Raw genomic sequence first — 27,785 nt, 5'->3', positions numbered from 1 at the left:
TGTCACTTCCTGATGTAAAAACACTTCCTGTTTATGCAGCCACCACTAGAGCTCAGTGCAAACAGATAATTACAGAAACTGTATAAATTCCTATGCCATTTTTTTTTTTTAAAGAAAAAAAGCTGAAGATTTAGCAATGTATTAATGCCACTTGTCTGGCATGAATACATTGAGAAATACAGTATGGTGATCAGAATGATCTCCATATTTATGAAGCACCTGTTCCACTTTACTGATGTAGAAGTCGGATAAAGTAGATGAGGCCAGGTGTGACTTTTTGCATTCAATTTTGTAATTAAAATTTCTTCCGCTTAATAAAAAAATTTAAATTCATCAAAAATCTGGGTTGTTGCGCTTTGCATTTTGCATTGTCTGGGAGTGATTGACGAATGCATACCGGAAACTGGGTGGGAAAGGGGGCCCATACTAAGTTTTACTATGAGGTCCTATGAGATCTGTGTATACCCCTGCATGGAGACATGACCATAAACTAGAAAGAAGCTCCATCTGGGGCCCACTGTCTCCAGTTGATGTGTACTGGTACCAGCCAGATCTTCACTCGGATCAGAGGCATCGTGTGAGGCTCCTGATCTCCACTGCAAAACCTGTAACAGAGCCCCCATCTACCATTTGATAATTACGATACTGGTGTCTTCTTTGGGTCTCCTTATTGCAACAGGACCCAAGTGTGACTGATATGAGTACCTTTGAACCCCCTTATAGCTACAATCCTAATCAAGACAAGGAATTTGTTACAATCATTTAAAAAAGAAGTGTCCTGATTCCAAGTCATAAAACTGATTCATCCGTAGTTTGTAAGATGCTGCAGTCATATTCATTACGTCTCAGAAATCCCTCCTAATTTTACAGAGGAGTAATCAGGGATGTTTTGTTGCTCCATTCCTGGTAATTTACTGATTGTCATAGAGACTCTCTCAAGGGTGGTGATGAGACATATTTAACAGGTTGTCATAGGCACCAAACATTAAGATGTGATTAATCCTCAGAGGCTGAAAACACAATTGTGCAACTGTAAACAGCAGACAAGCAATCTACCTGGTGAAACCACACTTTAGGGAATAGGACTGGCAAAGGGTTAGAGGAGAAAATGTACGTACAATATATTAAAGAGTACCTGCCTGCTCCCCTGCCGTTCATTGTATTCCCTATAAGATAATCATGCTCAGGCATGTATTGTACCATTCCTCCTTTATTCCTGCTACAAATTATTGAATAAATTGACAATTGGGTGTTACCAGTTAGAGGTGTGTCCATACAAAGTCTGACACTGCCCAATCAGTGCTGGGTATCAGATTGTTTAGGTACAGTCCCCCTATCGTGTCCTATGATATCTGTGTATGAAGGCATGACCACAAACTAGAATGAACTGGTCTGTTTTACTAACTACTTAAATTTATAGGAAGAATAAAAGAAGAACAGCACAGAGCTGTGAAAAAACATGCTGCAGCATAGTTAACATATACAAAGGAAAGACTTGCAGGCGGGGTAGTGGTGAAGCAAGGAAAGCTGGGAACTTGACTGGAGCACAGACAGAAAGACAGACTGGGTTAACTTGGACTTGAAAGTGCAGTAGTGCATAGGCAGGATGGAAACAGAACTTGAAGCATGGCAGGAACACATGCAATAGACTATCAAACACCTTTGCTGGTCACCAGAGAACCTAAAACTCAGGCACCCTCTACTAGGAGAGGGTGCCTTAAATAACCAGGAACCATTGGCTGGGGAAGGATTTTGGAGGGCACACGCTGGCCCTAAGGGAGCATGTGGCATGAGCATGGAGGCAGCAGCATGGAAAGGACGCCAGTGGTGACCAGGATACCTGATGGCCTGGTGAGCGGCATGGCGTTCACGCCCACAGGGGACAGCAGGAGGTTGGCAGGCACAGACCGCAGAGCTAAAAACTGTAGAATTGTAGCATAGGCTCCTCTCCTGGAGGCCATTGGCCGACAAGAACCCTGCTCTGACTAGCCAATTTACACTGCATCTGGAACATTAGTCAGTTTGACATTGAGGCTTTAATAGGAACGAAGATTAAAGATACCATGTGAATCAGCCAGTCATGTTGGGTCATGTTGGCCAACGGTGGCCGGGAGAGGAGCCTATAATTCTATAATACAGCGGTCTGTAAGCTGAATTGTTGCTCTACTATACAGTATGTCTATGTAGTATTCAAATGTGGTCAACAATAAAAACAGAGTGCATCTTTACTCACCGACCGAATACACCAAAATGAAAATTATCTATAATTATGTATTATAATAGTATTAATGTCCACAGTGCCCCAAAAGGACCTAAAAGCATGAGGATCAAGCACATGGCACTATCTTGTGGGTATCCTGGAACCAGAGAACTCTGTTTTGTGATACTCTGATGATAATTAGAAAGTTACTTCACTGTCACTTGCTAATTATTGTTTTTTAATCTCCTAGGGAATTGTTGATATGGCTTGTAACAGCATAATAATGTGTATTTTTGTTATATCACTAAAGGATAAAACACTCTCAATTTGTCCCAGCTGGTGGTAGGTTTCACAGTTCCAATGGATCCACTAAAAGTAGGGGTCTGAATGTTGTCAGGTCAGTATATTGTGCGAAATTAGGATAAAAAGTCAGGTTTTTTTCAAAGAAAAAGGCCACAATATTGTCCTTGAGCAATGTCTTGTACTGCGGATCAGTTTTTTATTCCACTGAAATGGTGATAAGCTGCAAGAATAGATATAGTCTTTAGACAAGAATGGCAACGTTTGGGACATAGTCCTTCTTCAGGCTCAAAGTATGGTGAAATGATAATGGAAAAAAAAAAAAAGCTGGAGTTAAATCAGGACAAAACAATTGTGGGGTTATCCTGTGAGATATACCCCCTTGCTGGTAGAAATGTCACCATGTGACGAATAGATGCCAATAACACACAAAGTATAATAGACAGTCTTACCGGATTCTGTCGATAGCTGTATACTAGATCCGGAATTGAATAGGGGACAATTTGGTTCCGAAAGGGGTACTGATGTCCGTACAGTGGTGGTATAATTTGGACTGGTAGAATTCTGTCCCTAGTATCACCCTAGAAAGAGGGGGGAGAGACACTTTTATACCCGCAAGGGGGTGTATCTCACAGGATAACCCTGCAATTGTTTTGTCCTTATTTATGTTGAGGTTTGTTATATTTTCATTGGAAACTTAATAAAAGCTGAGTTCTTAACACACATTCCCCCTCCACATTCAGTGTAGGCAATTCTTGGATGTTGGGCTGGGAGTGTATTGAGGTGACACGATACTGTGCCTCCCTTTTATCTTTTTATTTGATTCTAAAGAGTAGTTCAACTAGAATTAGGATGGGTAGGTTTTTGTGACTTGAATAGAATGATAATACAGGGTAAACAGGTTTTTTAAACTGTAAGTATAGGAGGGACAATGTTCTGATGATGCAGATAATACAGATTTGTGTCGTCAATATGATAGCAATGTGACTAATACTAGTAAGTATATATGCATCACAGGGCCATCAAATACATGAAAGGATAATCCTCACAACAAAGGACAGTCAGGCCCATGAAATGACATGATGTCAGCACTAATAGAGGTAGTCTGCGTTTCCATAACTATAAGGATCCAGGGGCCCAGCAGTGACAGAGTCAGCATCCAATAAAGCACGGTAGAAAAGAGATATTCCACAAAGCCATTGTGTCACTACGGGTGCCACTTCTTTGTCTACATATTTTTTTTAAACAGTGCAGATCGGCATCCCTGTGCACACAGTCTGGGGCCTCGTGGAGAATCCTAGGCCTGCCATAGGAACCTGCATGGTATTAGCAGTCTAGTCTTCAAGGGAAATAAAAATAATAATAATAATGTTTTTAAAAATATAAAAGATCAAATCACCCTAAATTCTGAAAGTTAAATCTAAAAATAAATATACAACAAAAAAAAAAGCTATTTAAAATAGAAATGCACCTGTCCTGTATGGTGAATGCTGTAATGAAAAAAAAATCTGATTTCCCGATTCACAAGTCACAATTTTTTGGCCACATCAACCCCATTTATTCAAAAGTAATGAAAAAGTCATATTTATCCCAAAATTGTATTAATAAGAAACTACCACTCATAGCACAGTAGACAAGCCATCATTCAACTCTGTAGATGGAACTCTAACAAGAAAAGGTTATGGGTGTCAGAATATGGTGATGCAGATTATTTTTTATATTTATTTTTTTAAGTACTAAAACATAAATACTGTGTAAATTTGATATCACTGTAATCATACTGACCCAGTGACCGACAGTGCACAGTGATTGCCGTAAAAACAAAATGCCCCAAAAAATGGCAGAATTTTTATTTTTTTTTCAATACATGATTTGGTAAATTAAATGGTGCTATTAAAAATACAACTTGGCCAGCAGAAAACAAGCCTTCATGCGGCTATGTAAATGGAAAAGTAAAAACGTTATGGGTCTTGAAAAGTGGGGAGGAAAAAAAACTAAATTGGCCAGGTCCTGAACAGGTTACAGGGGGTCATTTAAAAAAAAAATTTTTTTAAAGGGACAGGGACGCTATAAAACAAACTTTCCTAATTTTCCCAAACTCCCCTCCATCCCAGCACTGTGGAGGGGAGGATGGAGCAGAGGTTCCAGGTCCTGAGGTCCTGGGACCAGGAGTATATTTGTTATTATCCTAATAGCATCCTTGCCCTAAAAAACAATGAACTCCTGTAACTGAGGCTGTGATGCAATACCAGGCATAGGCCATGGACAAGAGTGGCGCTATCTTTGGAAAAAGCAGACCTTTTTTTTAATCCTATTACCTTTTAAAGTGCAGCTTAAAAAATGTGGCATTATGTTGCCTTGATGAGAGCCATGATGGATTATTTTGGCCATCAATAATGTAAAGTGAACCAAAAGGACTAACGGATATGTAAATAGGACACAACTGAAGAAGCCCTGCCAGGGCAAATGGGTATCTGTCCATGAACATTTTGCACTGCAACAAGTCATTGAGTTGCATTAAAGGTTTTGGTTTCGAGGAGTACAGTATTGATGACTGTCAGAAATGGACAACAATTTTCATAACTTTTATTATCTGTGTATGTTTTACATCTGCCGTGTGATCCCATATATGTTCATGCCATTCTGTGATTGTATGTGCCTTGTGGAATACGGAGGAAATCAGTTTATCACCTGAATGTAAAAAAACTGGCCCTTTGCAAGTGGTAATGAAGATGGTTCCTGGAAATGCAGGCACTCGGACAGCATGGACCGTCACCCAGCAGGGGTCCGAGATTTTTTCAAATACAGTGCCAGAGGATAAGAAAATATTTCATAAGCAATAACTCATCTCTGGTACAACTCACGTATTAATAATTGTGATCATTGCATTCCGTGTGATGTGGGCATCGTAGGGGGTCTAAACATCCCATCCCTGACAGCCAGCATGCCCACATAACCAGTATCTCACCTTCTGGGACAACCACACCGGTCAGGTGTGGTATCAAAATGATCAGCCGGATATAATATAAATGGGTCCCGAATATGCATTAGTGTGAACGGGAAGCCATGTTTTAATAATATTTCATGTCTGCCAGCTGAGTAAGAGAAGTGGAGCATGCACAGGTAGTGAGGGCCATCCCAGAAGGCTGGGACACAATAGGAGGGAGACTCCTCGTAGCTCCGCCCTCTGCCAAAGGGGGATAAAAATGAACTAGTGGGAACATTTCTGTGACCCAATTTGGGTATCCGATCAACATTGCGTTGTGCGCCACTTTTCTCCTGTCCCTGGAAACCAGAAGGAACTCTGACACAATTTGTTGAGTAAGAACCTTTCTGCTTTTTATCCTTTTATTTTTATACTGTTTTGTGCACGTTTGTATGTCTTATTTTCTTGTAACTTTTTGTGACTAAGTACTGTACCTTTTTAGTACATTAAAGCCTCATGCACACGACCGTTGGAGTCCATGAGCGTACCGCAATTGATATAACTGTCTATTCTTGTCCACAAAACAGACGAGAATAGGACAGGTTATATTTTTTTTGCGGATCACGGAACGGGGCAACGGATGCTGACAGCACACGGAGTGCTGTCCGCACCTTTTTCGCCCCCATTGAAGTGCAAAAACTGAGCTCGAATGCGGAACAAAACAACAGTCGTGCGCATGAGGCCTAACGCGCATTTTTAATGGTTTTGCCTTGTGCCCTGAATGAACCCAGTAACCTCCATTTTTTTTTTAAGCGTATGAGTGCAGTTTGCATTACCGTGTATTTGCTATACGTGTGGCCTGTGCCAATGTGAGCCTGCTTATGAGTGGGGCGCTATGGGGTGTTTTCTATGAGCCCTTAATCAGTGTATTGATTTAAATGTCATAGATGGTGGCAGCGTGTTGTGCATAAGAGGCTGTGTCAGGGTGTGATCGAAGCTCAATCTGAGGCCTGTGTGTAGACTGACCCTTGACAGTCGCACACGGGTCACGTGACAGGGCGGTTCCCGTACGTCACAATGACCTACCTTCAGAATCTGATCAGTGGAGTTCCCACAGCTGAAACCATTTGTAGGGGCTATGGTGTTTCAGTGAGCACCGCAGCCTTCTGACAGTGTTCCAAGCACAGCGCCGTACATTGTATAGTGGCTGTGCTTGGTACTGCAGCTGGCCCTATTTAGGTGAATGGGACTGAGCTGCGCCTAAGCCATGTGACGGATGAACACGATCTCACTGGCCTAGGAAGAGGCAGGTAGCACTCAGAGTGCCACAGCCTATTCATACAGTTATATGGAGTCAGATACCTGCTGATCAGACATTGATAACCTATCTTGAGGATCAGCCATGAATACTGAACTCCTGTAAAAACCCTTTAATTAGTTATTAAAATTAAATGTATACAGTATGTATTCAGCTTGCTATGCTTTTGCCATAGTCCAAGACCCTCTAAAGTGTGTTTGCCAACGATGCCCGTTCCTATTTATTGGTAGTGCAGGTATGCTTCACATTACTTGATATTAGAATGGGATATATATTAGGCGGTGTATCAGTCATGGGTTACTGGCTAGGTACAATATAACACACATGTATTAATAAGATGATTGTTTATAGAAGAGAAATGAACCCAACCAATAGCTTACTGTTCCGTTCCAGACAAATAGGTCCTTATTTTCTACAAATGTTTTTGTGGTTTTCTTTTCTTTTATACCCACTGACCCATGGAAAGTAAATGCTATACTAATAAAACACGCAGGGTGCGGGATCACTGCTCCTCTCACTGAAGAGATAGCTGCCTTATAATGCATGGATGAATAAGAGCAGGCGGTTTGTCCTGGAATAGTTGTGTTTGCCAATGCTTAAAAAGCTCAGCACTATATTGTTATTCAAGCAGGAAGAGCTGTAATCCCCGTAAGCCGGCGCAGTTTACTTTGTAAAGAACAGCCATAAAGATGCCGTATTTGCTCAGGCAAGTATTAATTGGGGAAAAGTAACTGATGTGATTTGTATTGATACAAAGTACAAACAGTCATTTGTGGAAAAGCAAACCAACATGAAATTGTAAATGTAGGAGTAGAGCTGCTCATCTTCTCTAGAAGTTATGGTGGTCTTTTAGGAGACAATGTCATCCAAAAAATCTCTTCTATGGCATATTAATGACCTTTGGTATAGAACTATTCTATTTTTTTATAAAAATAAGTTGATGAGTTTATAGATATATTTTTTAAAAATCTCACCATATACTAGTTCTAGTCCAGAGTCCTTAACTTCCTCTGTCTAAACTTTTAGCACGCAGAGAAAATCACTTAACAATCTCTCTCAGACCATGAGTCAGACCAGGGAGGAGTGAGGGGTGGTGACTCAACTAGAGCCTCACACCTCCCATTTTCCCAGGGGTGTGGCTGGTCAGGACTTCTCTGATGGAATTTTCCCTATAAAGGGGACATTTTAATAAAAGCATATTATGGCATCGATGCATGGTGAAGCGTGATGTTAGATCAATAGTTAAATCAAAATTAGATCAAAATACAGTGGTCTCTCAAGATACAATATTAAATGGTTCCAGGACAACCATTGTACGTTGAAAACATTGTAAGTTGAGTAACCAGTTCAAAGCCCCAAAATGTTATCCAAGATAAAAGGAAATGAAGATTTAAGAAAAATAAGCAGATAACTATGACTGATAAAACAGTAGGCCCAAATGGATGACAAGGCTACCGCCTCTGAAAGGCTCTTCAATTATGGGCAGCGTTACCAGTGGGGCTTTGGGGCGCCACCCCACCTTCCCCACCCACTGGCAGGTGTCACATGAACGGCAGTAGGCAACCACATCAGCCCCCAACTTTGGCCAGTAGAAATGCTGGGCTAATCTGGCCCTTGTCTTAGCGATCCCTAGGTGTCCAGCCATCGGAATCTCATGCGCAACCTGCAACAACTCCATCCTGAACTGATAGGGTACCACTAGCTGTCGGTCCCTAGGCCACGCCTCCAGTGAGCCCTGCTGGACCGTGATGCGGTACAGCCGTCCTTGGTCCCAGACCATCCGCTCGAGGTCTGAGTCCGAGGGGGGCTGTTCCGCTTGCTCCTTGAGAGAGTTCAGGCTGGCGTCAGCCACTAAAGCTGCCTGAAACTCCTGACTGGACATGGCCAAAATAGACAAGACTGCCACGTCCCCTGTCAGGTCCCCGGGACCTGTCTCCTGGCCTCTATCTGACCAGGCAGCCACTTGGTCAGAAGGGGGAAAAGCCATCAGACCCCTGAGGGGCCCCTAGGGCCCCAGCACTCCCACTGCGCGTGACAGCAGCTATGGCCGCTGCCACCGCTGGTAGTGCCTGCTTCCCCTCGGCTCCCGACCAAGTCCCAGTCCAGACGGGCTAACCTGGCCCTCTGACATCCCAGTGATGGAGGAACCCTGCAATGAGGCTTCACTTGGCAACCCTACTTCTCCTGGGACAGCCCTGACCTCATTTAGCATCCTTCTCCCCTGCAGCTGTCTGCCCCCTGCCAGAGCCTGTTTGATGTCCTCATAGCTCAGGATGGTCTCACTGGGCAGGTACCCGAAGATTTCAAGGGCTTTTCCCTGAGCTGAGGTGTGAGGAATCTGACCCACTGGTCCTCTGGCAGCTGGTACTGATGGCAGGCCGTCTCAAATGCCAACAAGAAGGTGTCCAGGTCCCCATCTTTGTCCAGTAGGGGAAAGTCCTCTGCCCGCAGTTTGGGAATCCAGACCTCTGGAGACTCACATCGGGCTGGGGAGGGCTGCTGGAATTGGAGCTTCAGCTGGAGCATTTGTAGCTGGTGCTCCCGCTCGGCCTGTGCTTGCTTGCGACTCTCTGCAGCCTCTGCTCGTTCACGATGCTCTGCAGCCTCTGCTTGCTCACGACGCTCTGCAGCCTCTGCTTGCTCGTGATGCTCTGCAGCCTCTGCTTGCTCGTGACGCTCTGCAGCATCTGCTTGATCGCGACGCTCTGCAGCCTCTGCTTGCTCGCGACGCTCTGTAGCCTCTGCTTGCTCGCAACGCTCTGCAGCCTCTGCTCGCTCACAATGCTCTGCAGCCTCTGCCTGCTCGTGACGCTCTGCAGCCGCCAGGAGGAGCTCAGAGGTTGCCTGGTCTCCGGCCTGGAGACGGTCCATGGCTGCTTGTAGGAGAGCAGCTGAGCTGGCTTGGCTGGGGGGATGGGCAGGTGGCGTGAGCCCCACCGCGGACCTCACCTCCAGCAAATGGCTCCTTGGAGAGCTTTGGCTGTGCTCCCCCTCGCCTTGAAGAAAATCGCCTTCCACCTCCTCTCTGCCCCCTATCTGGACTATGTCCTCCCCCCCATCATTCATAGCCTTGGCCATCTCCTTAGCCTTGCTTCTTGTGTAACTAGCCATCATTGCCACGGATAATCACTGACACAGACTGCCACCTGGTGCACACACACCTTATTGTATTTGCACTCAGACTGTCTAGTGTTGAGCTGATCTTAAGACTCCAGCGGCAAAAGCTACTGCTGGTCGTCTTTAATGTCTGGGAGTATGGGTCTCACACTCACACACACTAGTATCTCGATCCCACTGCTGCCACCAATATGTGATGAATACCACACCTCGTGCCCGCTTGATGTCGCCTACGTCGAGCTCACGAGACGCAGTATGGTCACAGGTTACCAAAATGTGATGTTACGCCCTCCAGAGGAGCAGGTAAGGTCAGCTTGGTACAGTTTACACATTCACCTCCTGTCCACGCTGGCACAGAGAGGCAACAAGCTGAGAGAGCCTTTTCACGGCCGCAGTGAAAACAGTGCTGTCTCAGCCCGGTTATCTGCCACCAGCTTCTCGTTTGATATAAGCCCGGTCCGCTAATGGGATTATATAGGGTGAGAAACCAACCGGCGGTAGCTTGTAACTAGGTCAAAACACGGACATGGGGATTCGTGATTGAGGCACAAGATTAAATTATATATATATATATATATATATACAGTGGTCTGAGGTTACAGATACAGGTGATATAGGTACAACAGGGTTCAGCAGAGTAAAAGTCAGTTACCGGGTAGATGAAAGTTCCTTTAGGTCATAAGGGTGGAATAGTCCTTGGCTGCAGTCACGTGGGGGCAGTGAGGTCAGCTGGTTCCTGGTCTTTCCAAACACATTGGCACGATGTGACCCCCTTGAGAAAAGACACCGCCCTCTGGCTTGCATGGGCTTATGACCTGTAGCCGGCTGCTCCAACTCCCCGTCTATGGGTAGGGTCCACCCCTCCTTCTCTGGTGCTGGGAGCAAATGACCCATAGGGCTCATAGCCCCAGACCAGTATGTCGCAGGAAGATGGTTCTGGGCCCATTTGACCAACCTGGGTTCTGGCTACAACTAGAGTCCAAACAAAGACCATGGGCACCTACATCGTGGCCACCGGGACACAAATATGTATCCGGTTTGCGCCTGCGATGGCCGGGCGATGGCCGGGCGATTCATAATTCCTTATGAAATCTAGGTGCCAACATGTCTGGAAGGTATCCTTGATCCTGGCAAGGGCTGATACCTCCTGCTGGGGGGTTTTCCTGCAGGATTTAGCTTGCCTCTAAACTGGCTGATTGAGGTGCAACCTTCTCCACCTGGGGCCTCCTTAAAGCCTGGACCCCTTGGGCTTTCTTCCTTGCCAGCTGACAATCATATGGCTGGGGGTGGGAACTTATTTTGCATGTACACTGATGTACACACCAAAAGGTGAATCAAATGACAATCAGGGCTGCCAGTAAATAATAATCCATCTTCCTCACACAAGTTCTTACATATAACAGTCAGGAATAGCTGATAACTAGCAACTAATATAGCTATTTCACCAGAGAAGTGACCTTGATTGGTTGGATCTGAGTCTGAGGCATTGTATGTTGAGTCTAGTTTCAATTTATGATGGGTCAGAAAAGACCATTGCATGTTGAAAATATAGTATCCTGAGGCCATTGAATATTGACAGATCACTGTAGATCAATAATTAACAATGACTGAATTTTATAAAGCAATTATACCCCTTTGACACTGCTAAAAGATTTCTGATACTGTAGATCTGACAAAACATTCTAAGCAAGTTACCATTAAAGTGGTTGTTCCATCTGGACAACGTACTTTCTAAATGAAGACCTGCTGCCCATCAATTGATTTGAATCCCTCGAGCATAGTGGCATTACCTAGCGCTCACTCAAATAAAGAGGCCACCAAGTTTATACATGGTCATGGTCCATAAGTCCTCCAGAGTGGGTGCTGCTCTTTGTAGTATTTCTCTGTTCTGGCTTATAAAGGGGTCTCCTGAGCAGGGAACAACCTCTGTGATGATCATATATCCCTTAACATCCATCCATGGCTTCCATCCCATTAGGGCTGGATTTTTGAGTAGTGATGAGCGGCAGGGGCAATATTCGACTTCGCGATATTTCACAAATATTTGGTAGAATATTCATCATATATTCGCGAATTCGAGATTATTTTCTTGATTGCAAAAAATCTGCAATGTAATATTCGAATAATACGCGCAAAATACAGGCGTGGGTCACTATAGCTACATTTTTCAAGCTGCTAGAAGTTTCCTGAGACTGGAGAAATGGTTGGCACAGCAGAAAATAACAATAGCTTTATATGCAGATAGAGTGCTCCAATATATTCACGATTGCGAAATCGGCACTAATGATGCAAATATTTTGGCGCAATACGTGCAACTTCACGTTTTAACAGGTCTCACTACTTATTAGTGATTGGTGCACTAAGTATTGTTGTGAACTTGTGACATCACAGAACTATGTCTGTAGCATGTATGTATGGACAGCAGAACCTATCAGCTACACTATATCAGGATGTAGCCTACACTGACTATCTCCCACTAACTATCTGTATTATATATATGAACTAACTATCTAATGTAATGACACAGGAAAGCACAGAGCATAGCAATAACACTGCTCTCTCTCTCTCTCTCTCTCTCAGATCTGCACAACACTGCATACAAGGGCTGCTGGGGAGGCTCTTATATAGTAAGGGGTAGGCAACTTTCCTATTGGTTGCTAGGGATGTTGCTAAGCTCAGACAAAGACATTGCAGCCTTCTCATTGGCCCACAAGCAAGAAGGGAGGTTACTGATGGAAAAAAAATCTAGAATATTCGACATTACGAATATATATCACTATATTCTAAATATTCACGAATTCTCGAAGTGCCGATATTCGCAATTAATATTCGCTATTCGAATATTCGCGCCTAACACTATTTTTGAGGTGACTGTGTTACAGCAAAGCTTCAAGCCTGATTTAAGGGATTCTCTGTTTGTTGTATTTGTCTTCCAACTTTTTCCCCCTCCCACTCTTATCATTCTATCATCTTCTGAACTTCAGAAGTAAACAGCAATCCTTCTTCAGGGATTAACTGGGGAAATTTTGTTTTTTAAGAGCAGAGGGAAACATTCTAAGTATATGGAGGAAGTCAAAGGACAAGACATGAGGCAATATGGTCAAAATCCTAACATCTACAAGTTATAGAAGAAGAAAAATACAGACCTAGAAAAAGCGTTCTTAAAAAGGTGCTGCAGCTCTGGTCAAAAATTCTCAGAATTATTCAGCACTGCAGAACACACAAAATGTGAGGAATCTGAGTTATTCTTGGATGATTTCCTTAAAGAAGGCCTCCCAGAATCTGTTTTCTGACATCAGCCTCTCAGTGCGTACAATTTTGTGGATCTAGATGGGGAAAAAATTAATGCATTAAAATAAAGGTTGACTCTTTGACTTGACAGAGATAATCAAAAATCCGAAAATAGTTGATCAGCAAACCAATAGACACTATCGGCTCGCTGATTGACTATTTTTGATTTTGTGATATCCTCTCTGTATATGTGTTTTCAGGCTATAGTGAAACTAAGAAGCGGGTTGGTTTATGTTTTTTGTTCCCGCCCATATAGGGGGGTGGATGATGTCACTTTTGTCACGTTTGATTGATGCATATATATGAGTTGCTGTGAATCATGTTATGTATCCATTGATAAAGGCTATATGCCGAAACGCGTTATATGAAACAAGCTATTGATGAGAAATAAAGAAGATTAATATTTCGCAACATATTGGCGGTTTGCTGGGTTTTTTCATTGATCCACGTGGAGCGCGCTCCTTCCGTGCAACGCCGGGTAATTACAGCGAGTGGCGGCTGGATTCGATTTAACATTGAACAGTTGGACATGTGCATTCAAAAATTTAGAGAAGGTCACATTAAGTTCACCTGTAAAGTTTAGAGCTCTTTTTAGGTTCATCCTGAAATTTCACCTACAATATATATTTTTATATTGCACTATTTTGTCTCTTTCATTTATTTTTATTGTACATTTTCTTTGTTTTATTTCTATATTTTTTTCCCTTTTTATTTTCTCATTTTACCTCTTAATTTTTTCTATATTTAAATGGATTTTTAGTGTTTTGCATTTTCTTTTGAAGCCCTCCGGCCCAGCTTTTGAATGCCAGAGGTCAATTTACTTTATCTTGGGCTTGCATTTGGAAAAAATGCTTTAATAAATCAGAGTTGGGGAAAATTATCTATTGTGTTTGTGCTATTCATCTTTATTTTCTCATAATGTACAGATAAATTGAATTATGCCATTAGAGCAATAGAGGAAATACATTTTCAGGCTCCAGGTTCTCCTGTAATGTGTATTGTGCACATTGGAAAGGGCCTGATTTTCAAAATCCACCTTCAGGGCATACAGGGCAGCAGCCGATCTCGCTTTTTATAATTTTCTGTATATTTTCTATCATTTGTAGCCTCACTTGAACTATCTCATCATTATTTTTATTAAACTGCAGTTTCTACATGGCTTTTGTGCCATGAATTACGTGTTAGTTTCTGTTTTATATAAACAGCCATACGTTCTTGCTAGGGAATTAGTGTTTTATAATAGCAATTAATTATAATACCAACACCCGTAGACACTATTGCTAAGTTAATTGTAGGTCGTGCAACATGTTTGTAGTTCCCACCCTTTTTTTTTTTTTTTTTAGGGAAAAGTGGGAATAGATCCAGAAGTATAAAGAAATTCTTTATGATTTCTCGTTAGTATCCTTTCCTGGTATTACATAATGCAAATTGCACACCATTTTCAAATACCCTTTTAGAGAATTCTGATCTAAAAGAAGGGGTGTCCTGTTCAGGATGATCATGAAGTGGAGATGAGCTACAAACAGCATCTTCTGCTGTGAAGATCCCAGTGCATCCATGTATTATTACACAGACAGCTCATTGATTTTCATTGGAAACTGTGTAATGCTCAAATTCTCCTGTGGTGGCGCCGCGGAGGATTTGAACACTTGAGGCTGAGTTCAACTACCGATTACAGCTCTCTGAATTTCAAGGAACCCTTCTAATGAAAAGGGATTGTCTAAAGTGTCCAGCCCCTAACTACAGAAATCTCTTTCGTACCTTAAAGGGGTTGTCCGGGTTCAGAGCTGAACCCGGACATCCCTCCATTTGTACACAGGCAGCCCCCCTGACTTGAGCATCGGAGCAGTTCATGCTCCGATGCTCTCCTTTGCCCTGTGCTAAATCACTCTCCATGAGGCTGCCAGGAAGCCCGGTGACATCACCTGCACTGATGGGCGGGCCTTAAGCTGCCCTAGCCAGTAAAACGGCCCATCAGAGCCGGTGAAGTCACCGAACACACTGCCAGGCAGAAGCTTTCGCCCCGGCAGTTTGTCATTGTATTCAAAAGAGCCCGTGCCCTGCGGGATTTAGCGCAGGGTAAAGGAGAGCATTAGAGCATGAACTGCTCCGATGCTCAAGTCAGGGAAGCTGGCGGGGTGAAATATTGGTATGTCCGGGTTCAGCTCTGAACTTGGACAACCCCTTTAAGGTTTTGCTACAGTGTATCAGAGAATTGATTCAGTACATTTTAGTAATACTTCAAGTATTTTTAGCAAATTTCAGCTGGAAAAATGCGCAATCAAAAAATAAATCACAGTAATTCATGATTGTTGATCTTGTGCCAAACCCTGAACTCAAATTTTAAGGGGTTTTCTAGTTCAAACAAACTTTTTCACCTTCAGACACCACTTTACAGCCTGTAATATATTTTAGAGATAGAATCACACAAGTTTGTCGTCGCCCAACCCACCGGCCACCCCCCCCCCCCCCCCCCCGCCCCAAGAGCTGCATTCATACTTTCTCTGATTGCTATTGGAAACTGTCAACATCATGTTTGTGGACAGACACACCCCTAACAATTGGGCTGAGCTCCTAAGGGTGCTGCCACACAGACTGGTTTCTTCATGCAGTTTTGGCAGTCAGAACCAGGAGTAAATTCTAAAAACAAGAGGTCTTATCTTTCCTTTTTAGTTTTTCTCCTTTTATAATCCACTCCTGATTTTGGCTTCCAGAACTGCAAGCAGAAAACTGACCATGTGGCCATACCCTAAGGAAAAGATAGCATTTACTAGTATGCGATTGACCCAAGCAAGTGGGGAAATGAGGGGAATTTCAGCTCTGAAGTATAATACATGCTGTAAATCAGGATCATTATAAGATGCAATGCATTTTAGAAGGTTGCTCAAATCTTTTCGCACATAAGGCCAAGTTCACACTTCAGTTATTTGATCAGTTATTTCCATCAGTTATTGTGAGCCAAAATCGGATATGGGTCAAAAACACAGAACAGGCGCAGATCTTTCCATTACACAGTATGGCCTCTTTCACACTACCGTTTTTTTTTCCGTTTTGCGGTCCGTTTTTTGCGTTCCGTATACGGAACCATTAATTTCAATGGTTCCGCAAAAAAAACCGGAATGTGTTCCGTATGCATTCCGTTTCCGTATTTCCATTTTTCCGTTCCGTTGAAAGATAGAACATGTCCTATATTTGGCCGCAAATCACGGTCCGTGGCTCCATTCAAGTCAATGGGTCCGCAAAAAAAACGGAACACATACGGAAATGCATCCGTATGTCTTCCGTATCCGTTCCGTTTTTTGCGGAACCATCTATTGAAAATGTTATGCCCAGCCCAATTTTTTCTGTGTAATTACTGTATACTGTATATGCCATATGGAAAAACGGAACAACGGAACGGAAACGGAAGCAAAAAAATGGAACAACGGATCCGTGAAAAACGGACCGCAAAACACTGAAATGGACATACTGTAGTGTGAAAGAGGCCTATGTCTGTGTAGGCTTCACTATGGGTTTTGGCTCACAATAAGTGATCGAAATTGCTTACCGAAATAACTAAATTGTAAACTCCGCTTAAGGGCTCATGCACACGGCTGTATGTATTTTGCAGTCCGCCAAAAACGTATCTGCAAAAAATACGGATAACATCCGTCTGCATTCCGTATTTTGCGGAACGGAACAGCTGGCCCCTAATAGAACCGTCCTATCCTTGTCCGTTATGCGGACAATAATAGGACATGTTCTATTTTTTTGCAGAATGGACATAGGGAAACGGAATGCTACACGGAGTAACTTCCGTTCTTTTTGCGGACCCATTGAAAGAGAACTGAACGGACACGGAAAGAAAATACGTTCTTGTGCACGAGCCCTTAGATAGACATATCCTGGAAGGTATAGATATGCGTGGAAGGGCACGTGATTGGTCACATGCATGTAGTGCAATATATCAGAAAAATTATTACAATTTATGTTTGTTTTTCTTAAACTAAAATTCTCTTATTTTTGTTCTGACATTCATATAAAGCGTCAGCTCAGGATTCATCTGAAGTTCCGGCTTAGGTTTGATGCTCAGAGAGACGTGTCATAGACTTCTGTAATGTCTTTCTGTTTCATCTCCTAATTCAATAATGTCTTTTATGTTCTTAAGCTGCAGACGTGCTATATATAAGTAATGGCAGATAATGTGTATATTTGCAGCACAACAGGCGGTATTCTACAACAATTTTCCATAATCTTCACTCCCTTCTTCTCTTCTGTGCTCGATCGCATTAATGCATGAAGTAGCTTTTCTCGCGTTGCTCACTGCCATTTCTTGATGCAAGTGTCACATTTTGCGCAGCACTTAAGATGTATGTGTATCCTGCAGGGAGGAACCGGGAATTGTTAACCTCGATTGACACCAAAATATTAGTCTTTCATTTCCATTCCATTGGGATTCAATTCAAATTACTATCCTAAGTTCCTAACATTTAATGACCACACAAAGAAAAAGTACTGTGCAGGCAACAAACTTAAAATCTGGTCTTACAAATACGATAGAAGATGTGAAATGAACAGAATATTTAATGAGACTTGGGGCAGGAAAATTAATTAAAAATATCTTTTTGTCTTTAGGCTGAAAATGTAACTTATATTTCATTCTTTATTAACAAAATCAAAAAATTGCATCTTTGAGCTCTGAGGCTAGAAATTCTTGCAATGACTTCTAACCCACTTCCAAAGTAGTCATAGCAGCCCCACCTTCCTTTACTACTCACAGAAGGACCCTCTTATTCTCTCAGTAGTTGCAGAAGGACCTCCTTCTGTTTCCCCATAGGTCAGAACAGACCTCACCCTTCCCATTCCCTCTCATTCCTTCAGTAGTCAAAGAAAGGCCAACCCACCTTTTCCCAGTGATCACAGCAGGGTCCTCCCATTTAAATTGGTGGTCACAGAAGGACCTCTCCTTCCCATGATATGGTTACTGCTAATAGGAGGCTTCAACTGAGTATCTTTTTGCTGGCTGCTAAAAGACGCCTCTTGTTCCTGCATTGATCTCTGCTAACATAGACCAATAACTCCAGTGACTATAGAGTCTTTAGAGGAACAGAAAAGGCTTCTATGATGTCTCTTTCAACCAGAAATTGTAGAGGTGAAACATTTGGTGGGACCTAGAGTAATTGTAGAGCACAAGGTGTGTGTAAGCAACTTTTATAGAATATGTATGCATTCTACATACTGTAGGACAACAGGTCCCATAGGACTGGTCCAGATATCTTGGAACATTCATGGCACTTGTTCCACATGATCTAATTGCTTGTATTGTAATAACATTTGGTATAAGGTTGCCTTTAGTACCAGGGGGTAAGGTGGGCTTATAGCAAGAACAAATACTGATCCTCATCTCGTTGTTGGTTTTTGCTCCTATAACTTCTCATTGGCCTTGGTACTGGAGAAACATATTGATGTAGTTGGTGTTGCTGAGACATGGCTGGACTCTTCTCATGATTGAGCTGTAAATCTTCAAGGTTTTACACTCTTCAGAAATTATACGGCTAACTGCGAAGGTGGTGGTGTATGTCTGTATGCTAGGAGTGATATGTAAGTAAGTGTGAAAGAAACAATTGTGAATGACGGTTGTGTACTGTATATTGCTAAGATATGACACAAATGTCAGATAGTTGTGGGTCCCATCTCCAGAACAGGGCCCAAAGTGAAGGAGAGCACCTTTGGGTCCCATCTCCAGAACAGGGCCAAAAGTGAAGGAGAGCACATCATGCATGCACAGCGTCCTCTCCAGTCACCGCTATAGGAGTTCCAAGTGGCTCAGTTATTTCCATCTGTCTAATAACCGTGAATGGAGAGGTGGCCGCAATTGCATGGCTTGCTCTCCTCTTCAAAAATTAGTCGAGCTGTTTGGCTCGGCTATTTGCAGAACTCGTGTAGCAATTATTGGAGAGCATGCTGTGCATGCACGGTGTGCTCTCCTTCACTTCTGGGCCCTGTTCTGGAGATAGAACCTGGTCCTAGCGATGGGACCTGCACCTACCTGACTTTTATGTCACAGCCTAGTGATATACAGTACAAGAGATGTTGAGATAGGACCAGGGGTGTAGCTATAGAGGGTGCAGAGGTAGCAGTCACTACAGGAGCCTGAGGGGGCCCAAAGACCCTTGGGCCCTTCTAAAAAGACACCGGTATTATAGAAAGTGTATGCTGGTCAAGTTACACCTTTGGCTGAAGGGAAGGGGTTAGGTTAAGAATTTGGCATGGGGGGGTGCTGTTTCAATTTTTGTCTCAGGCAGCAGGAAGGCTAGGTGCTTCCCTGCCCCTGGACACGAAGCACTGAGGGAAGGTGGGGGCCCAAAATGAACTCTTGCACGAGGGCCCATAAGCTTTTAGCTACGCCCCTGGATCGGACAACCCCTTTAATTCAATGAGCTGTTGGGTCCTCCATGAACAGACACCCTTTGTAGTTGCTCTCCGCTCCGTGGGGAGCAGGGGTCCCCTTCTATTAACTCAGAGTTTCCTAAGGGGTTATGAGAAATTGAGTTTCCAATCTAAACAACCCCTTTTGATATCTGTAAGTTACTCGATATGGTCTATTACGTTCCTCTTTTCCCTAGTAGATGCACTATATGTATTATTAGAGCGTGGCTGGTGTATTTCTGTATTTAGTGATACAGAAGAACATATTAAACCGGCTGACAGGCCCCGTAGATAACATGAAGTTATTGTCAGGCAACAAGCAGCATTAGTCATGGCCCTCCTGATACTACTCTGCTGATGTCAGAGCCGATAACACTGCTGCCAAAGTCCTGATCACTCATCACTGGTGTTGATTCAGCTCAAAATTTAATTAAAGCTTTAGATCATCTACACCATGTAGAGATGGTTACTGGTTGTCATCACTTCTTGTAATGTTCAACTGCCCCCCCCCCCCCCCCCACACACACACACACGAGGTTAGATTTACCTACAGACCCTTGGATTGGACTAAAGCGAGGGCAGTTTGGGCTTGTGTACGGCCTTCAACTCCCTGCCCTTGTATGTAGGCTGAAATCTGCCAGGCCACACAAGCTGGCATGGTCTTCATATGGGTATTGTCTACACTTCTAATCCCTAGGGACCCCTATCTCTTGTGGGTTCAACAAGAATTTTTCTTTTTTTCTGGAAAACTTATACTAAAATCAAGGACAGCAGACTTTTTTTTACAGACAAATCGGAAAAACCATAATGAGTGATAAAGATTATGAGTCATACAGGTCTATAGCACAATATACTGATAGGAACTGTCATCTGTAAAATTATGATAATTACCACCAAAATAATATAGTCAAGCACCACCTGCTAAAAAAAAAAATCAGACAGATCTATCTTTTTCCCTGGACATAGGAAAAAAGTCGCCTATTTTTATGGACGGTCCAGAAATTTCTGGACAGTTGGCAACCCTGGTCCACGAGGGCTGCTTAGCCGTCCTACACAGCTATGAGCAGTCACCTCTTCATCATTAAGCTTAAGTGGTCACCTCTTTTATATATATCCTACAATTTTCACAATTCTGTTCCACTCCTCAGTTATCGCTACTAGAAGTTTATTAATGAATCTGTAACTGGGTGTTACCAATTTGGGGCGTGTCCCTGCAGAGTCTGACACTATTCAATAAGTGACGCCACTGTCAGACTGTGCAGGGACACCCAATTTCACATTCTTTAATAAACTTCAAGTAGCAATAATTGAGGAACAGAACAACAGTAATAGTAAAAGTAATAGTAAAAGATGATCCAGAATTGTTGTTGTATGGGGAATGCAAGCGTTAATAAAACAGACGTGTAGGAGAGGTGAGCCATGTTTTTCTAATCCCATTCAACCGAGTGAATGTGTCCTGAATGTTGCTGTCCATTTTCTTTGTATTATAAGTTTGGGGTCCCTTTTTTTTGGGAGGGGGTGTTTAAAAAGAAAAGTAATGGGGCAGCACTATGTCTGCAGCAGAAAATCCATTGCACATCGGTGTTCCTTTAAAGGGTTAACTCACTAAACCTTTCTTTAGCTCTGCTCAGCCTAGACTCCACAACTAACCAGGGAGCAGACGAGGTCCATCACCCTGGCTACCTAAAGAGTTTGTCAATATTAACCTTATATTTTGCTCAAACATAGCTATTTGGTTCACACAGTGCATAGAAAGACGAGCACTTCAACAATAAAACACAACATTTAACTCGGGTTTTGTTTTTACAAAACTTTTTATTAAAAGTTAAACACTTTTATCCTTTCTAAACCGATGTAGCATAAAGTAAAGAGAAACAATGCAGAAAACATTAAAAAGCCTGACTGTCTAGGCATATAGAAGATTTTTGCATGCAACATTACATAAAATCTTTTGGCAATCATTAACCCATTGCAGTAGTCCTATGGGGTACCGCATTTCCTGTGCAAAACCCACAGGAAATCTGCCAGGAAATTAAGAACAACTATTTGAGGCATTCTCCTGTGGATTTTGATGCTGATTTGAACATACTGTAGATTTCAATGCATTTAATGTTCTGAATGAGGGCCCACTTTGATCTTCTCGATCATATGTAAGCCACTGCACTTATACATGTGTACAGGGCTCTTACAGCAAATCGCATGTCAGTGCCACCTACGTATTCCATGTGTTCTACTTTCCCGACAATTCAGCTAATCTACTCCTTTTCCTTCTTTGCAGCATGCAAGTGGCGTTTTCTTGGAGGACATCCGTATAAACATCCTGCAGCAGTCATTTCTGCACCCATTGTGGTGAGTTTGCTTAGGACTTGAGTGGATGTAAGCCATCTTCTGCTTTTCTTAAGTTATTTAGTCCTTTAATACTTACTGCAGCTTTATTAAAGGGGTTACCGTTGTCAAGACACCGGGGAGGCAGCCAGCAGCGGCAATGCTTCATTGTTAATTCAGTCATGTGACTATAAATGATCTGACGCCCTCCTGCTGACCCTCTCCCAAGTCTAAGAACTTTAGTTATGTGACTATAAATGATCTGACGCCCTCCTGCTGACCCTCTCCCAAGTCTAAGAACGTTAGTTATGTGACTTGTGCTTGTTTTAGGGCTTGTTTCATGAAGACAACTCCCTTCTTGAATGTCGATCTGGTGATTTGTACTAACACCTGCAATTTCCCTACAGTGGCCTCTAAAGGTGAAACGTAGTATTACATGCCGGCCATTCAAAAGAGTGGCTGCCAATGCAATGCCTAGACATTCCAGGTCTGCCAGTGGCACATAGTGGGGGCAATATAGTCCAAGGTGGTCTTCGTAAGATAATACTTTTAAATGTGACTTAATCAAATGTGCTTTTGTTGGCATCAGCTCCTATCATGTACCTAACAGATAGAGGGTTTGTCCATCATGGACCTCCTCTAGCTTCACCACTTTAGTAGCCCTAGTACTCACTGAGATTTATCCATCAGTACCTGCAAAGGAAATATTCTGATAAGGCCTCATGCACCCGAATGTATTTTGTTTCCGTGTCCATTCCATTTTAATTTTTTTCGGATAGGATGCGGACCCATTCATTTCAATGGGTCCACAAAAAATGTGGACAAAAAATAAAATTTTACATGAACTCACCATAGCCCTCACCTTGGGGTGTCTTCTTTCCAAAATGGGGTCAGATGTGGGGTATTTATACTGTCCTTGCATTTTAGGGGCCCTAATGTGTGAGAAGTCGTTTGGAATCCAAATGTGTAAAAAATGCCCTGTGAAATCCTCAAGATACTCATTGGAATTTCGGCCCCTTTATGCACCTAGGCTGAAAAAAAGTGTCACACATGTGGTATCGCCGTACTCAGGAGAAGTAGGGCAATGTGTTTTGGGGTGTCTTTTTACATATACCCATGCTGGGTGAGAGAAATATCTCTGTAAAAGACAAATTTTCCCATTTTTTTTTAATACAAAGTTGTCATTTGACAGAGATATTTCTCTCACCCAGCATGGGTATATCTACAAATACACCCCAAAACACATTGCCCTACTTCTCCTGAGTACGGCGATACCACATGTGTGACACTTCTTTGCAGCCTAGGTGCGCAAAGGGGCCCAAATTCCAATGAGTACCTTTTTAGGAGGGCATTTTTAAGCATTTGGATTCCTAAAATGCCAGGTCAGTATAAATACCCCACATGTGACCTCATTTTGGAAAGAAGACACCCAAGGTATTCCGTGAGGGGCATGGCGAGTTCATAGAAGTTTTTTTTTTGGCACAAGTTAGCGGAAAATGATATATTTTTTTTATCACAAAGTCTCCCTTTCCGCTAACTTGTGACAAAAAGTTCAATCTTTCATGGACTCAATATGCCCCTCAGCAAATACCTTGGGGTGTCTACTTTCCGAAGTGAGGTCACATGTGGGGTATTTATACTGCCCTGGCATTTTAGGGGCCCTAAAGCGTGAGAAGAAGTCTGAAATATAAATGTCTAAAAAAATTTGCGCATTTGGATTCCGTGAGGAGTATGGCGAGTTCATGTGAGATTTTCTGATTATTAGAGATGAGCGAAGTTTGCAAAAATTCAATTCTGCTGCTTCGCCAAAGAATTACTTCATCAAGCATAGCATTACATTGTATGTAGCAGGCGCATTGACTGAGAACGGAGATCATGCCGCCCCCCCCCCCCCATCACTGAACCCCTCAGATGCCACGTTCAACCCTCACAGTCACATTTAGACCTTTCAGGTGTTAATTAGGGGTTAAAAAAATACATACCTCAATCATTTGCTCGTGAAAAGGCCATCGTGGCCATCTTGATTGAAGAAAACATGCAAAATCTTCCTTGCGCTGACACGCTAGGCGGACGTGGTGACGTCATTGGTGATGACATCACTGCCTGGCCAGTGTGATGACGTTGCACAGCAGCGCGCAAGAGATTTTGCACGTTTTCTTCAATCAAGATGGCTACATGTTTTTAGTTTCTTACCTCCATTTCAGGAAAAATTGATTCATTATCACGAAGCGCGAGGACATTTGGCTTTGTGACGAATCGAATTTTACCTGAAGTCAATTTGTTTTACTCAGCACTAATAGTTATCCTAAATGCCTAATAGGACATGTAGGGGCACAATTATTAAGACCGGATTTTTAGACGCCGGTCTTAATAAAGCCCCATAGCTGGAGGAGGATCCGCCGGAGTTATGAAGAGGCGCCGGCCTCTCCATAACTTCAGCGCATCCAGCTCCAGTTCTTAAACTAAGACAGCTTCAGAGCTGTCTTACATTTAGACCTTTTTCTACACATAAAACAGGTGTAGAAAATGATGAATGAGACGGGTTTACCAGCACGTCCCCGCCCATGCCACACCCACAATTTGGCATGAGTGGGGAAAAGTCGCAGATAGCGGCGCAACTATCCGCTACGCTGCCATCTGCGCCTGAAATCCGCAATTGTTTTTTCATTCTCCGTATACATGAGTTAACCTGATGCCCATATACCCTAATAGGCCACTCAATGCTTTTAGCAATACAATTGTTTTACTTACTTGCAGTAATGTTACTGACACTCGGCACAAAAACTGTAAAAAATACTCTGAGTAAAGTCGAGCAGAAATGCGGTTATCTTGCACTGACATTGCAGGAAGTGTATTTTCAGCCTTGCCTTGTGTCCGTTTCATCCTCCTTCCTGTATACAGGCACTTGGCGTGTTCTAAGACAGACTTTATGTTACTATGTAGAATAAGTTTGGCGCTCGTCAACAGCGTCCTTGGTCTATTTTTTTGTTTTCGAGTTAAAGTAAAATTACAAGGAAATCCATAATTATTTTTTCACCATTAAGGCTGGGTTCACATCACGTTTTTGCCATTCGTTTAACATATATGTTGGGGGGGAAAGAATACAAAAGCGCAGCACACCGCGCTTTTCTAAAAAAAAGTTAAAAAGTATACATTAACATTTCCTTTGTGGTGATGGGTGCAACTGTATGGCATCCGTTTGAGGCATCCGTTAACGTATACGTTTTTTTTATACTTTAAACGGATGGCAGAAACGTGATGTGAACCCTTACTTTGGGTTTAAAGAGGACCTATCATGGATATGTTGTTTATTATAAAAATCATGAATTCTGAAAAAAATAATATTCAGCAGAATGGAACTAGCAAAAAAATGGAAGTTAATGGTTCTACAAAAAAACTGATGGAACACGGACATCATCCGTATTTTGTGGGTCCACATTTTGCAGACCGCAAAATACTTATGGTCGTGCACATGAAGCCTTACACACTGGGCATGATGGCAGCTGCTCTTCCAGAGTTCAGGCAAACCCATTTTTTTGCAGTTTTCTTTAAGACTTCTATTTTGGGTAATATTTTTTTCAGGGCTATTGAGTTTGTTGTATCTCTTCTATATGTCACATGTTTTTTTTTTATTTAGCTTAAGTTTTAAAGTGGTCCCACTATAGTTACAGTGAATGATGGAGGGCCGGATCCAGATAAAGATGGAATGGAGAGCCCAGCTGTTTCCATATTTCCCATTGGCTTCAGTGGAGAGAGGAATGTATAAGTGCACATCAAGGGACCTCCATCCAGGGGAACCCTGCAAGTCAAACATTTTGAATACATCCTGTGTGTATGCCATAAAAATCTATAGAGGGGCCCCTTTAAAGCCAGAGTTAAAAAGCATGTGACTTGTGCATACCTCTCAACCATCCAGGATTTCGGCGGCTGTTCCACGGTCCTGAGGTGTCTGCCGGATGTCTTGATTTCAACTGTATCTGCGTCCTTAGGTACAGTCAGCTCCTCACCACCATTCGCCAGCCTGTGTGCCCCCCAGCAGGTGTGATGCAGTGATGTAATTGCGTCTGCTGGGCTGAGCAGGGGAGAGCACAGGCCAGATGATGATGTGTTTCATTTATCAAAGGAACGGAATGGGGCTAGGTTAGTATTATTTTTAATATTTCTAAACTACAGGGGCAGGACTACTCAGACAATACGGGGACTGAATTATTTCAAAGGGGCAGTACTACTGTATGGGGGCACTTAGGGTCAGCGCTATTGTGAGGGAGCATTAAGGGATTACTCTTACTGGGGGCAGGCATTACTTCTGTGTGGGGGCACTATTCCAGTATTAGTACTGTTTGGGAGCACTAACTGGGCATTCCAGAAGAAATGATTCTGAGGACCCACCCCCTGTGTATATAGGACCTTAAGGGCCCTGTTTTACTAAGGGTCCAATATTGTCAGCTTGGGCTCCTCTGGTGGGCCAGTCTGACTCTGCTACTGTGAAGGGGCACTAACTAGGCATTACTACTTTGCGGGGGCACTAACTGAGCATTACTGCTGTGTGGAGGCACTAAAGGGGAATTGCTACTGAGTGGGGGCACCAAGGGGGCATAACTACTGTATGGGGTGGGACACTAAGGGGTATAACTACTGTGCGGGGACACTAAGTGGGCATCACTATTGTGTGGGGGCACTAAGGAGCCATCACTACTGTGTGAGGGCACTAAGGAGGTTTATCTAATGTGTGGTGGCACTAACTGGATATTACTACTGTGTGGGGGCACCAAGGGGGCATCACTATTGTGTGGGGATACTAAGGGAATATTACTACTGTGTGGGGCATTGTGGGGATATAACTACTGTGTGGGGCCACTAAAGGGAATGTATAGCTAGGCATTGGGCAAAGTTAGAGGTGTTGCTTAGTGTGAAACATTTGCTGCAGTGCGCTATGCGTGCCACTGATATTGTCACTCATTGGGCATAAAAGTTGGTAGGTATACTTATGTGCCAGATACTACACGCCATATAATATGGTTGCAATCATTTTTCCGTATTATTTAAAGTCTACCAAGTTTCATTCTGTACATATGCCATACATGGCAACATTGGCAACCCCTTTATATGAAAAGAATGGGAATATTGTTCTCCCCTAATGCAATATGTAATGAAAACATACCTGTTCTTCATGGACACAAAGCCACGTAGGCAACTGAGTGCTACCCCTTGTCCATGGCACACCAATCAGTGCAACAATGTCAGACTGTGCAGGGACACACTTTTTGACCAAGGGGATTTTACCACCCAGTTCTCCATATATGCCTAGATTTCCAAGAGGAATACTAGAATAATGACCCCATGAAGATGCTGCAGAATGGGAACACTATTAATAAAACAGACACATTAGGATGCTGACAGACCCGTATTTGGCAATAAATAACATTTCAGAGTGGTTGTTTCTTTAAAAAATTTAAACCTTATAAATCATGGAGGCTTCTTTAATAGTTTATTGTAGTGTTTTACACCGACTTACTGAAGCCATACGTCATGTAGTGCCGGGTACGAGATCACTTTTGTGAGGGGACATGCAAGCATCCCTTTGAAGCCTATTGTTGAAAGGAAATGTCGTTCTTAAAATACATGCTTGGCTATTCCCTGCGGACGTGTCCCTTGTCTCTCACATCCTCTGAATGACTCTATGCACTGTGCTGCTCAGACTCGAAATCCAGTCTGCTATGCTTTGACTTAAAGGGGTATTCCCATCACATACAATGGGGGCATACCTCTGGGACCCGCACCTACAAGGAGAATGGAGTGGGGAGAGCTGTGGCTGGAGGACCCCTGGTTTCCTGGGGTCTGTCCACCACCAAGCGCTGCTCCCATACAAGTGAATGGGAGTGCACCGTGCACGCGCGCCC

The 27,785-nt window shown here is 43.0% G+C and overlaps 1 protein-coding gene across 2 annotated transcripts in view; it reads left to right on the top strand.

Annotated features, from left to right (window-relative positions):
- The window catches only part of HPCAL1 (hippocalcin like 1), a 177,550-nt gene that overhangs the window by 76,195 nt on the left and 73,570 nt on the right, over positions 1 to 27,785 (top strand). Inside the window, exon 3 of one of the 2 annotated variants that reach the window (XM_044290229.1) lies at positions 21,839 to 21,909. The gene's annotated coding sequence lies outside the window, so the exon portion shown is untranslated. Of the gene's footprint in view, positions 1 to 21,838; positions 21,937 to 27,785 lie in introns of both variants that reach the window. The other variant, XM_044290230.1, reaches the window with a different exon arrangement.

This window comes from Bufo gargarizans, chromosome 4, assembly GCF_014858855.1.
Source record: "Bufo gargarizans isolate SCDJY-AF-19 chromosome 4, ASM1485885v1, whole genome shotgun sequence".
Lineage (NCBI taxonomy): Eukaryota > Metazoa > Chordata > Amphibia > Anura > Bufonidae > Bufo > Bufo gargarizans.
The sequence above is the reverse complement of the archived record's forward strand: the minus strand, read 5'-3'. Positions and strand labels throughout refer to the sequence as shown.